Source organism: Ochotona curzoniae, unplaced genomic scaffold (assembly GCF_017591425.1).
Source record: "Ochotona curzoniae isolate NIBS_2020 unplaced genomic scaffold, NIBS_Ocur_1.0 scaffold_4701, whole genome shotgun sequence".
Lineage (NCBI taxonomy): Eukaryota > Metazoa > Chordata > Mammalia > Lagomorpha > Ochotonidae > Ochotona > Ochotona curzoniae.
The window spans coordinates 56,600,513-56,613,122 of record NW_024467122.1 but is presented as its reverse complement, the minus strand read 5'-3'; the positions used below and the strand labels follow the sequence as shown (position 1 = coordinate 56,613,122).

At 43.9% G+C, this 12,610-nt stretch overlaps 1 protein-coding gene across 3 annotated transcripts in view; it reads left to right on the top strand.

The window, feature by feature from the left end:
- Positions 1–12,610, top strand: part of ATP8B4 (ATPase phospholipid transporting 8B4 (putative)) — a 249,725-nt gene that overhangs the window by 26,888 nt on the left and 210,227 nt on the right. The window contains exon 1 of one of the 3 annotated variants that reach the window (XM_040969054.1): positions 7,892–8,079. The exons of 1 other annotated variant lie outside the window; for it this stretch is intronic. The gene's annotated coding sequence lies outside the window, so the exon portion shown is untranslated. Of the gene's footprint in view, positions 1–7,891; positions 8,080–8,450; positions 8,565–12,610 lie in introns of those variants that run through there. One more of the 3 variants, XM_040969052.1, reaches the window with a different exon arrangement.

The following is a 12,610-nucleotide window of genomic DNA, read 5'->3' as shown; positions in this document are numbered from 1 at the left end:
GTGTTGTAGGGCCAATTTCCTTGTAACCGACACAACACAAGCCTTGGCAACTTAACCTAAGAAGGAAATGCCTCTAAGTTCCTTTCCTGAGTCGGTGTGCAGCACTCAAGGCCTCTGGCCTGGTGTTTACCCATAGTTGGCCCGGTTTCTCGGACACTTTTACTGATGGAGGTAATAAGGAACTCATCTCTGCCTTCTGTGTTTATGAACGCTGTAGGGTGTATGCCACAGTAGAGGATGGCAGGGACATAACTGGGGAGAGAACAAGACCCATTCTACTCACCTAGTCATCCTTTAGGATTCAGCTCCTCTGTCCTGCAGAGACTGACACATCTTCCCTCCTGCTTAGTTCCAAAGCCTATTGGGATAGGGACTACCTACTTTAGAGCTTAACCGATCTGTATCACAACTTGATAATAATTCACATCCCTTACACTGGAAAGGCTTTCGATGGGGTAGACCAGGGCTTGGTCACCTTGCAATAACTAGTGCATTACAAAGGGGTTAATACAGAACTGAGACTTGGACAATTCTGGAACACATGTAATCCGTCCTAGAGATACATCTTGCTTAGGAGCCTGAACTTCATTCTGCTGTCTGCAGGTGCTTTGCAAAGGGTGTGGGGTTTTCACACCTGTTGACCAACTGGACAGGATATAAGGTTAAAGAGATGAAGAAAAGAGCTTCTTTAAAGCCACTTGACTCCAGTCCTTCATGCTTGGTGGGATGGCAGCCTGCTAAGGAGAAAACAGGGATGGAATGTGTGTTACAAGACCTTGAGGGATGTGCTGATCCTGTTTCTTAAAGGTTTTGAGGCGGTGAGAACCTCCAGAACCCCAGTTTGGTAAGACTTGATCCTGTGTTCCATGCCTTGTTTGTTCTAAGTGCTGTCTGCCTTGAAGGGGTGTTCAGGAGAGTCCTTGAGGTGAAGACAGATTGGTGCCAGCCACAGGTCTCCAGTGTGACTTTTAACACACAGGACACTTTGGTTATCTAAAAAAAACCCCTGATACCATATTGAATTGAATGCAGTGTTGGATTTATATCACTGGTTTATTTTCACTCCTGTAATTGTAATTCTAACAGCAAAGTCAAAAACTCCTGTGTTGCTAAATCTTGGTCTCCATCCATGGCTTCACTTCTAAAGGAATGTCTCCTTCTTGTACTATTTCATTCTTGTTTGTTCCTTTTGTGAGTTCGTTAAGAAATAACTGAAACTCAAATAGGAGTCCTTCACTAAGGATGGAAAATCCCCCAGAGGAAATGGTGTGACCAGCAATGGGTCAGTCGTTTGAGTTGGTCAATGTAATGAAATCGACTTCCTTTCACAAATGGTTAACCTAACACAGGAAGTATTGTGGGGAACCTGGTGGAAGAGGAGGTGAGTTATATATTTTTTTGGTGACTTTTAGCTCATTACACCAAGAAAAGTATTAGAAAAGAAATAAAACTGCAGGAGGTTACAGTCCCACGCTTTCATTTTAGGTGATAAAGATCATGATGATGTTTGTGACTTAAAACCTTTTATGAACGTGTTCCTGAACAGAAGTGCTTGCTTCAGTCACTAAGAGAAGCAGGTATGGTGTCCAGAGATATTGAAAGTCTATCACTGTAGTGAACAAGGCATGAAAAACAACGTGAGAAGAAAATATTAGTGCTTCTGTTACCCTTGTTGATTTCATCCTTTCAAAGTTTCCATTTTCTGTGTTGTTTCATGGCCTGCCAGAGACAGCAGCTTGGAGGCTCTCACCCTAGAGAGAGGAAGGCAGGTGTCTGGACAAGGATGGAGAGGATTGGAGGGATGAGGTAGCTCAGAACCAGCAGGTGTATCTTCTATTCTGATACAGGAAATGTGGCAGTCATTGGGAAGGTTCTGGAGAGATGACAGAGAAGACATCGGCCTTTGTTACGTGTTGGACTACCTGCTGCTTAGGTGGTGCATATGCAATGTATACTTGTTTTATTTATTTTCTATTCATTAAATAAATATCTCCTTTAATCTTCACTAAGAATGTTTCAGTTTTCCTGGTTTTTACAACTGGGAAGTGAACTGGTGCCTTCCGTGGTTGACTCAACACTAAATGATTTGCAGTATTGCAGTTCAACAATACTGGTGATGCTTTCAAGGGTGGGTCTACATTGGGCTCCTCCTCTCAGGGGACACACTGCTTTAGTAGGTTCAAGCTGGCCTCTAGGCTCCTTGAAACAGGTGACTGTTCTAGAATTTGTCTACAGAATTACAGGGTACTTTATCTTACTTTCATTTGTTACTTGTTGCACATTTCCAAATCATAAGTTTAAGTGAGAGCTGCTTTCCTGTCACTGAGGGTGGTACCAGAGGCTTGCTTTGGCTTTGCAGTATGCTCCGTCTTCTTTGATCTGGATTAAAAGCAGTTAAGCCAACAGCAGCATCAAACACTAACACTGTGGTAATGAATGTTTGCCAGGGAGACAATGATATCATAATTAGTCTATCTGATTGAAACTGCATTGAATGAACATAAAGTGACTCAATCGGCCATTTGTTGATCTCATTTTCAGTGAGGGAGGAGCCTTTTGTTGCTGAATCCTGTCATGTGCATGGCTGATTCCCCCGGCAGATAAATGTCTCAAGAGCAGGAATTGTATTTTGTTTTTCTGTCTGGCTTTCATGATGCTCCATGTGGAGTACCTGCATGTATTGAATGAAAGTGCTTGTCAAGTCCATTTTTTACATCTGTGGAATTAGGACTGGGGGTCGGGGCGCTTCACTTGCCCTAAGTGATTTAGCTATCTAAATATGTCACTTATTGGCTTTCTTAGCTTCTTGTCAATGGAACAACGGATATTCACAGCTTCTGAGAAACACGCGTCGTGTTTCTTGTTGTGTTAAAAAGAATTGTGTGGTTTCAGATTCTTCAGAATAAAACTTGGCATTCCTTCCTTTTGATGAAATGGTGGAAAGTTAGAGAGTGAGTATATTAGGAACAACTTTTCTCTCAGTTACTTACATATTTAACTCCTTTAACATAATAAGCTGGATTCCTGTGAGGACACACTGAGGTGCTCATTAATAAGGTGCTTAGTGAGACTCTAGATTACAAGGGAGGAGGGGCAGTGCAGCTGTGTATCAGGCTAATCCTCCACCCCGTGGCGCTGTATCCCATGTGATTGCTCATTCTATTTAGCTGCTCCACATCCCGTCCAGCTCTCTGTGACCTGGGAAAGCAGTGGAGGATAGCCTGCATGGGAGACCTAGAGGAAGCTCCAGACTCCTCGCTTTGCATCAGCCCAGCCCTGGCCATTGTGACGACTGGGGAGTGATCCAGTGGATGAAAGATCTCTCTCTTTCTCCTTCTCTCTTTGTATAATCTGTCTTTCAAATGAAATAAATAAATCTTAAAAAAAGAAATTCTAGGTTATAGACATAAAAGATACTTGTAAAAGGTAAGATTTTGAAGCATAACAGACTTTCAGACATTCTGACAATGTATACACTGCTTAATGATGGTTAAAGAATTAGCCCTGTTCGGGTGCTTTTGTGAAATGGGAATGCGATCTTTTCCCTGGACTGTAAGGTAGGAATTTAAAGTAGGTTTCTTGGCTAGCAAGGCCTGGCGGTGAGGCTGGTCCTAGCCCTCTGCAGGGTTCTTCTCCTATCCTTAAATAAAACAAAGCAAAAACTGTTTTTGAAAAAGTTATGATAAATCTATAAAATCATTTAGAATTTAACCAATTTTACTGTTAGCTTTAAAAAATTTACTTTTATTTTGTTTTTATTGAAAAGGCAGATACACAGAGAGAAGGAGAGATAGAGAGAAAGATCTTCTGTCTGCTGATTCACTCCCCAAGTGGCTGCAACAGCCAGGATTGAGCTGATCAGAAGCCTGGAGCCATAAGCTTCTTCTAGATCTTCCACATGGGTGCAAGGTCCCAAGGCTTTGGGCCATGCTCAATTGCTTTCCCAGGCTATAAGAAGGGAGCTGGATGGGAAGTGGATCAGCCAGGTTATGAACAGGGGCGCATATAGGATTCTGGTGGATGCAAGGTGAGGATGTTAGCTGCTTGGCTATTGTGCTAGACCCTGCTATTAGTTTTTTTCTTTTCTTTTTTTTTTTTTTTTTGAGGTAAAGAGCTACATAGAGAGAGACAGACAGACACAGAGAACTCCCATCCACTGGTTTATTCTCCAAATGCCTCCAAAGTGTGAGGCTGGACCAGGATGAGGCTGGAAAGTTGGGAGCTCAACCTGGGTTTTCTGGATGCGTGACAGGGAATTGCTTGGACCATCCGTGCTGCCCTCCAGAGACATTATAGCAGGAAGCTAGGACCTCTGACATGCAATGTGGACGCCCCAACTGGTGTTTCAGCCAGGTCAAATACCAGGGTCCAGTTTTGCTCAGTGGCATTAGGTATAAGCTCAGCAGTATCTTATCATCACCATGCATCTTCAGAACTTTTGCTCAACTTGAAACTGTCTTCATTAAAAAGGAACTGCCCAATCTCCTCTGCCCCTCAGTCCCTGGTAACTGCCACTCCCCCTGGCTCTGTGAATTTATCTGCTCCAGTTATCACACATAAGTGGAACCATACAGTATTTCTTCTTTTTGCTCTGACTCATTTTGTTGGCATCACGTTTTCAAGGTTCATCTGTGTTGAAGCATGTGGCAGAATTTCATTCCTTTTGATGTCTGAACAATATTCAATTGCACGGATAGTACACATTTGCCTATCCATCTGTAATGGACGTTAGGATTGTTTATCTTTTGGCTGTTATGAATTATGCTTCTATGAATGTTTAAGTATCTGTTCGAGTCCTTGCTTTCAACTCTTTTTATACTTACCCAGGAGTGGACAAATGCCAACAAAGCCCTTGACTCCCGTAATTTCCTGCTACGTGGAGTGAGTGTGTCTCCTCTGCTTATGCCGTATGTGTGAGCAGTTGCTTTCTTCACTGTCAAATGTGCAGCAGGTTTTTATCCTTCCCATTGGCTCCTCCTCTAACTTTGATCACTTCAGGGGGCAGCCACAGAGAAATGTTAATCTAATTCTACCTATTATCTGCCTGTAACAAGGGCTATTTGAAACCTACCTGCACCCTGGCATGACTTTGAGGACTATTGCACTATCTAGGATGGCAAAACTAAATCGATATAAAAAGTGTAAAGGCCAATCCTCTGCCTGTGGGGCTGGCATCCCACATGGATGCCCGTTTTGGTCCCAGCTGCTCCGCTTCCTGACCAGCTTCGTTTACAGTCTAGGAAAATGGCGGAGGATAATTCAAGTTCTTGGGTCTTGTTTGGGAGACTCAGAGGAGGCTCCTGGCTCCTGGTTTGGGATCGGCCCAGCTCCAGTTGTTGTGGCCATTTGGAGAGTGAAGATCTTTCTCTGTCTCACCTTATCTCTGTAAAATCTGGCTTTCCAATAAAAATACCACTTAATATTGTTAAACCATTTAGATATAGGTAACTGCCTAACTAAGTCCCTGTGCACGATAGATCACTATGCAGCCATCAAGAGAAGTTAGACCAGAACAGAGGGTCGGGCAGCCCCTGCACACACTCTCAGCCTTACCTGGGCCTGAGCTGCTCCTCCGAAATAAGGTTCTTACTCCACAGGCTTGTTACCACCCCAACAGTTCCTGGGGGGCACTGCAGACCCCCCAGAAACAGTGGTGATCCTTAACAGAAGAGGTAGGCCTCCTCAGGCCATCTTAGAGAGATGTCCACGATGCCTTGTCAAGAGAGTAGAGCCAGCTGCAGAAATCATGTCATTTAGTAAAAAATATGTCAAATGTGCTTGCTGTTCACTGTTTCCTCTTACCTAAAATATACGCTTTGCAAGAGTGGGAACTTTGGGCCTGATGTGGTAGCCTAGCGGGTAAAGTCCTTGCTTTGAATGTACTGGGATCCTATATGGGCACTGCTTCTAATCCCAGTGGCCCTGCTTCCCATCCTGCTTGTAGCCTGGGAAAGCAGTCGAGGATGGCCCAAAGCCTTGGGACCCTGCACCCATGTGGGAGATCTGGAAGAGGCTCTGGGTTCCTGGTTTCAGATTAGGTCAGCTTTGGCCGTTGTCACTTGGGGAGTGAAATATCAGACGGAAGATCTTCCTCTGTCTCTCCTCTCTGTATATCTGACTTTGCAATAAAAACGAATTTTTTTTAAAAAAGGAGTGGGGACTTTTGTTTGCTTTTTCTCTCCAGTGTGTGTCTGTCATAGATGCTCTTAAAAGTGTTTGCTGAATAAATGAATGGCACCAAGGAGTCTCTCCAAGGAGAAATTGCTAACAGCAGTTCTTGCCTGAGCAGTGAGGGGAGAGGCCAGAGGATCCTGGGAGAAAGATCTCTTTGGTTCCTCCCCTTGTCTGCTGTTTGAATTTCTTGCGATGAGCTTGCACACCTTCCAAGGAAAACACAGCTCCAGAAGACAGAGGTTTCAATTACAGTAAGTAAAGCTTGCCCCAACTAACAGCAGACAGAGCAGGCATAGGAGAGATGACTCTCCCTGTAACCTGCTAAGTGTGTGTGCCAGGGAGCAACTGACAAAGGAAGGGACACACATGGCTCCTATTTCCTTGCTGGTCTCCTGTGCATCTTTTAAAGCGATTTTTGTCATCTTCGAGTCCCACAGGACCTCTCTCGGTCATCTCAGTACCAATTGCATTCTCCAGAGGGCTATCAAAGATGGGCTCTCATCTCTTTTCTGTGTCTACCTTTATTGCCTCATTCCACCCTGCCTTTAAAGGACTAGCTTAAGTGTGACTACCCCGGAGCCCCTTCCTCCTGGGCCCTGCTACAGACTATGCATGGGGCCATCTCTCAGCATGTAGCCTGCAACATCTGCTGTCTCCCTTCTAGCTTACAGATAGGCTTAGGCATGGCCTATGACAACTGCATCTCAAGAGTTTTTAACTCCCTCCCCTCCTGCACATGATCCCTACAATACAATGAGTAAATACACATTACGGAGCCACGTGTTGTGATTCTAAAGGTATCAGGAATATTTCATGTACCCTAAAGTTTCTAGGAGCAGAAAAAGTTTATGAATCTTCTCACAAGCCCTGGGTTGAGCCACCTGCTCTTGTGCCAGCAGGTGTCTCCCATAGGCAATGATGAGAACTCTGCAATGCTATGCCTCTACCGGTCTATGTTGTCAGCTTCTGGTTGACCACAGGTCTGCAGCAGCGACTCCAGGCTTATTTGCTCCATAGCAGTGTATGTTGTAACAGAGTTGAAATGTATAGGGAATTGAACAAATGGGCCAATCTAAAGGGTATTCTAAGATGGTGCTGACTTCTGCCAGCTTTGTGTAGATTGTTGGATCTTCTGCTAGGTAAATATCTTCATGGAGAAAACCTGGATGGGTGTTGGGCCCCTGGGCTGAACCATCTCACCAATGGAGGCATTCGGCTCAAGAAGCTTTCCCATTGGAAAGACAGCATGCTGCTCACACAGGATTCTCACAGTACATCAGTAAAGCAGCTTTCTGGTTTAGGGAAAAAAAATTCTATAGAGATTATACTTAAGATTTCTTTAGAGAATTTAAGGCAATGGTTGCTTGTGCTATTCTGTGCTTTGTCCTCTTTCTCATATGAGGAAGAAAACCACGGCTCTTATTTTCAGAAATCCGCAGCCTCTCGCTGCTTCGAGGACATGCTAGAGGCAGGTCATCTTGCCTGTGACAACAGTAGGACTGCCCATCATAGCGATGCAATGAAAGCACATTTGGTTTTAGGATTTAACTGGCAAATCTGATGCAACCTTTGCAAAAAAAAAAAATGGCTTATAGGCTGCTTCAGATCCTTGCTTTTGAAAATAGAAACCACAAAACTTTGTTTTCTTCCAAACCCACCTTGAGAACCAGAACCCCCTCAAGTCGATTCCAAACTGAAAAATGTAAATCCATTTCCTGTGTGTGTTTGTTCCTCAGGGGTCTCAGTGTTAACACTCAAGTGAAGGATGTGGGGGAAGAAGTGGTGCCATTGATCTGCTTATTAGATGTGCCTGAGTGTGTTCAGCCTTCATCCAAAAAATCTGGACATCCTTTGTGATGATTGGAACAATCCCTACTGCTAATTGCTTCAGCTTTGGGAAAGCAGGTGGGTGCTGTTAGGACGCCTGCTTTTAGCAGGTGAGGGCTGATAAAGTAGAAGTGAGGTGGCTGGTCTCTCCTTCCAGAGCTGCCTTCTACCCTCCTGAACGCTTTGTTCCCACAGAAGCAGCCATGCCAGAAGCCAGCCTCCCGGGAGCTTCCTTCCGTTCCTCCAAGATTAGCCTTGGAGGCCGCGGCAGGAGCAGAGGTGCCTTCATGGCTGTTGCCTTTCTGCCAAGAAGGAGCGTTTTTTTTTTTTTTTCTTCTTAGTTCCTCAATGGTAGTGGAGCCGCTGTCTTGCCACGCCTCTCTCTCTCTCTCTTTCTGAGGAGATACTCATTCTGGTTGTCACCCAGCAGCTTCCGGGAGTGGTAAGTGGGCAAGAGTGTTTTCCGGGAGTTGATCTTAGGTTTTCAAGAATGTCCTCTAGAGACCTGCTCCGTTTTCTATGCAATTGCTAGAGCTCTCACAGTAGCTGCGCTTTTCTCATAGATATGGTCACAGATGGATACCTATTTGATCTTCTGGTGTTGCTGGGAACTCTTCCTTTCAGGGGGGACAAGGGTTAGGTCCAGGCTGAGGTGAGTAAGTGGGGAGTATTCAATGGTTAGCGAGATCCAGTGCAAAGTCAGTTCTTCCCCCTTCCCCCCCTCCAGATTCCTGTTTTGTTTTCTTTGGTGTGGCCGAGAGCTAGCACACATTTTTAATTATTGTCTTACTAAAAATTTTGGGGGAAATTGCTTGGGGAAGGAAGACATACGTGACTTTTTAAAACTTGAATTGCTGATTTTTTCCCCCATTAAATGACTGATAGGAGTAGCTCAAATGTTGAATTGTTTTGGTTTGTGGGTCTCTGTTGCTTTCTTTGGTTGTAGTTGATTTTATTGTGTCCAAGAAGTTTGTATTTAGTGTACTTATTGGAGACACTGGTTATTCTATGATCAACACCTGCTTTAGATGTATACAATTTGCATGGAGTGATGACTCAGGGGCTTGCGTGCTGTCTGTCCAGGGCTAAGATTTGTGTGTGGACAGGAACAAATCCTTCTAGCTGTTTTGATAGGATATGAGTCTATCTTAAGCCCCAGGTTGACATCTAGCTGTTTTGAAGAAAAAAAAAAACTGGTGAGAAACATTAATTGGGGGCCAAAGGCTTATTAGAGAGGAGATTTGGGAGCCCAAGGTTTCTTCGGGGATTACTAACACCTGTGTCCATGAAGCAGCTTCTTTTGCTCAGGTGTTGCTCTATGCTGGCTTAGCTCACAAAGTGTAATCCTGTGGTTTCATTTAGCCTGTATTTGTCTATCTTGTGCTTTGATGTCACTTCAGAATATGTGGCTCTTCAACAATGCGGGGCCACATAACTTGTGTGTGTCCCCTGTAGAGCATGTTGGCGCACAGAACTTTTTTTGGTTCTAATGCAGCAAGTGGGAAATCTCACTTAGTAGGAAAAGGCTGAATCAGAGAAGCTTGAAGTTACAGCTCTCTTGGAAACAGAACCTCCAAATGTATGTGTTCTAGATGCTTGTTGGGTAAGTGTGAGAATTAGAAGCCAGTACTTTAAGATTTTTTCATAAAAAAGTCAAAGAATTTGGTAACTTCTTAACACATACTTAAGATATAAATAAATACTTAAAATATAAATAAATACTTAAAATATAAACATTTCTAATGGGATATTGGCTCTACAAGTTAAGTATCACTTTTAATTTTAATTTTAACTAGGTTTTAACAGATTCCATGTAGTTCACCGATCATGGTATTGCGTATTATTGATCATGATATTCGGGAAGCGTGTGCCTGCCCTACTGAGACTACCTTTGTCTCCCGGCTCCTTTTGTTGACTCAGCTGAAGTTTGTTGAGCACCTGCTCTGTTCCAGGCACAGGGCTGGATTATTCAATATAGAAAGCCACAGTATTTTTTCAGTGGAATGTTCTCCACCCTTCCTTGTGAGGCTGTGTTGCTTAGGGCTGTGATCCATGCTCTCTTAATGACTCATACGTACCCTTGTCCTCTCCTCCTCACTCTGTATTCTAGTTCTTTCTGTGGAGGAAGTCCTTCATCCCTCATGATTCCAAGTCTACAGAGTTGCCCTTTTAGTGTTGAAGATGTTGTTGTGATCAAGGGGCATTTCAAATATAACATGTTCACACTGAACTTATTCTCCTATCCCAATCCCTACTCTTGCTCCTCCATGTTCTCCCTCTGTTGATGATCTTAGTTAATGGTGTCTCTGTCCTCTCAGTGTTCCAGTAGAAGGACCTAGAAAGTCCATCTTGTTCCATGCCCCAACACAAGAACCCTTATGAAACTGTTAGTTCCACTGTGGAAATATTTCTGGAATCTAGTTCTGCTTGCCTGTTGTCAACGATAATACCTCTGCCTCATTTCTACCCATGCCAGCTGATGCTGTGGGAATAACTTGCCTAAAAACTGACAGTGTGGAATGGAAAAGAGACAAAGGGAGCAATGACAATGCACAAGGAGGCTGATTGGGTTCTAATGGTATCATTGCTCTCTTGGCCTCCTCTTTATCTGTAGGATCAACTATAGCATCTTTACCAAAAAATGTCCTATCTCACCTCCTCTGAATGTGGGGATCATGATAGCTCCTACTTGGGTGATCAACTAAAACAATTCATGTGAAATACTCGACACAAAGCGAAGTAGGCAGTGAAAAGACGTGATGATGGATTCAGCGAGGAAGATGACAATTTTGGAATTCAGCTCTTGTTTACCCCCTTGCAAATCCTGTATCACTCCACACCCTCCCATGCCTGTCTGACTGGTTGTTTTTACTGTCATTGCTCCTCTAATTTGCCCTTCAGGTCTTTCTCATATGCTGTTCCTTTGCACTGTGTGTGTCTTATTTCTGGATCAAATGTGTTCTTTCACAAGTTCGGGATTTGGAGTTGCCCTCTGCAGGGCCTTGAAGCAAGCTTGGTGATGCCCTTCCCTTTGTCATCATATTTCTCCAACTCCCTCTGCACTCCCCATTCTAATGTTCTTTCTGAGTGTCTATTCTCCTCTTCCCCAGACAATGGGCTCCTGAAGGACAGGGAATGCATCCCTTGGGCCCAGGCCATAGTAGCCATGATTGAACATCCCTGAAGGGAGGAGATGGTTCTGGATTTTGATAGGTTTTCTACATGCACAGAGTTAAGAAGTTTAGTCAGGAAAAATGATACCATTTTTAAATTGAGTACTAACCATGTAATAGCACTGTGTGAATTCAAAGGACCTTTTGAATTTTTTTCTTTCAGATTATCCTACACATTATTTGACAGCTGATGTTTATTGATGAGGAAACTGGAGCTTAGAAGGAAAAACTTGCTGGAGGTGATGAGATTAGTTGGACCAAACTCTTGTATTCTGACTTTAACAAGGGTGGAGGAATAGGGAAGTGAGAAAGGGAAGGAACATGACTAAATCAGGAGAGAAAGTACTAGATGGGGAGAAGCGAGGGAACTGCACAAGAGGCAGCCAGAGCAGCCTGTGAGAAAGAGAAAAGAGAATGGAAAAGATACTCAGATCAAGGAGGAGAATGAGCAGGGAATAAACAGCAGGTAGAAGTAAAGCTTCAACACTGTGTGCCAAGTGTTACCACCACATGCCTAACAGAGCACCAGCAGACCGCGTGTTGACATAGCAACTCATGTAACACCAACTTGATCGACCTAACACAGGAAATAGAACTTCTAATTGAGGCATTGCACTTAGCTGTAGTTGTTGAATTGTTTGTAAATTTGTGTGAGCCATCACTTACACTGAGACGTATGCACTTGTATGCATACAGAGTGGCATTTCTATGCCTGTGATATGAAGTGCAATGGATACAGGCATCTGTCCTTAGTAGCAAAGGTGATGGATACATTACCTAGGCCTTACCCTTCTGCACAAAGCAACCCTTTTCCTTAACACCTCCCTAGGCAGAGGTTTCCCTGCTCCATTCAGCGAGATGACCCTTTTTCTTTTTTTACAGAAAGGAGAGATGGCAAGAGAAAGATCCGGTTCACTTCCTAGAAGGCTGCAATGGCCAGAGCTGAGCCAATCCAAATCCAGGAGCCAGGAGATTATTCCAGGTGTCCCACACAGATTCAGGGTCCAAGGACTTGGGCCATCCTCCACTGCTTTCTCAAGCCATAAACAGGGAGCTGTATCCGAATTGAATCAGCTGGGAATAGGATCAGTGCTCGTAAGGAATGCTGGTGTTTGCAGGTGCAGGATTAGCCTGTTGAGCCACTGCACCGGCCCCATCAGCTGGCCTTCTTAAGGTTCAAGCTTTACTTGGACTGGTGCTACTATCTCAAGTAACCTATCTTTCCATCCAGGACTGCACTGATCTTCATAGAGATGGTGACTTGGAGTAGGGAGAAATTGCCTGAGTAAGAAATAGGAAAAGGAGATAAGAGTTAGAGGAGGAAAAAGGACTGAGTAGGAGAAATAAAGGCAGACTGCAGAGGAGGGAACAGAAGGCTTTAATGGAATTGAACATACAAGTGTACTTCATGACATGAGAGCTTGGAGGAAGACATC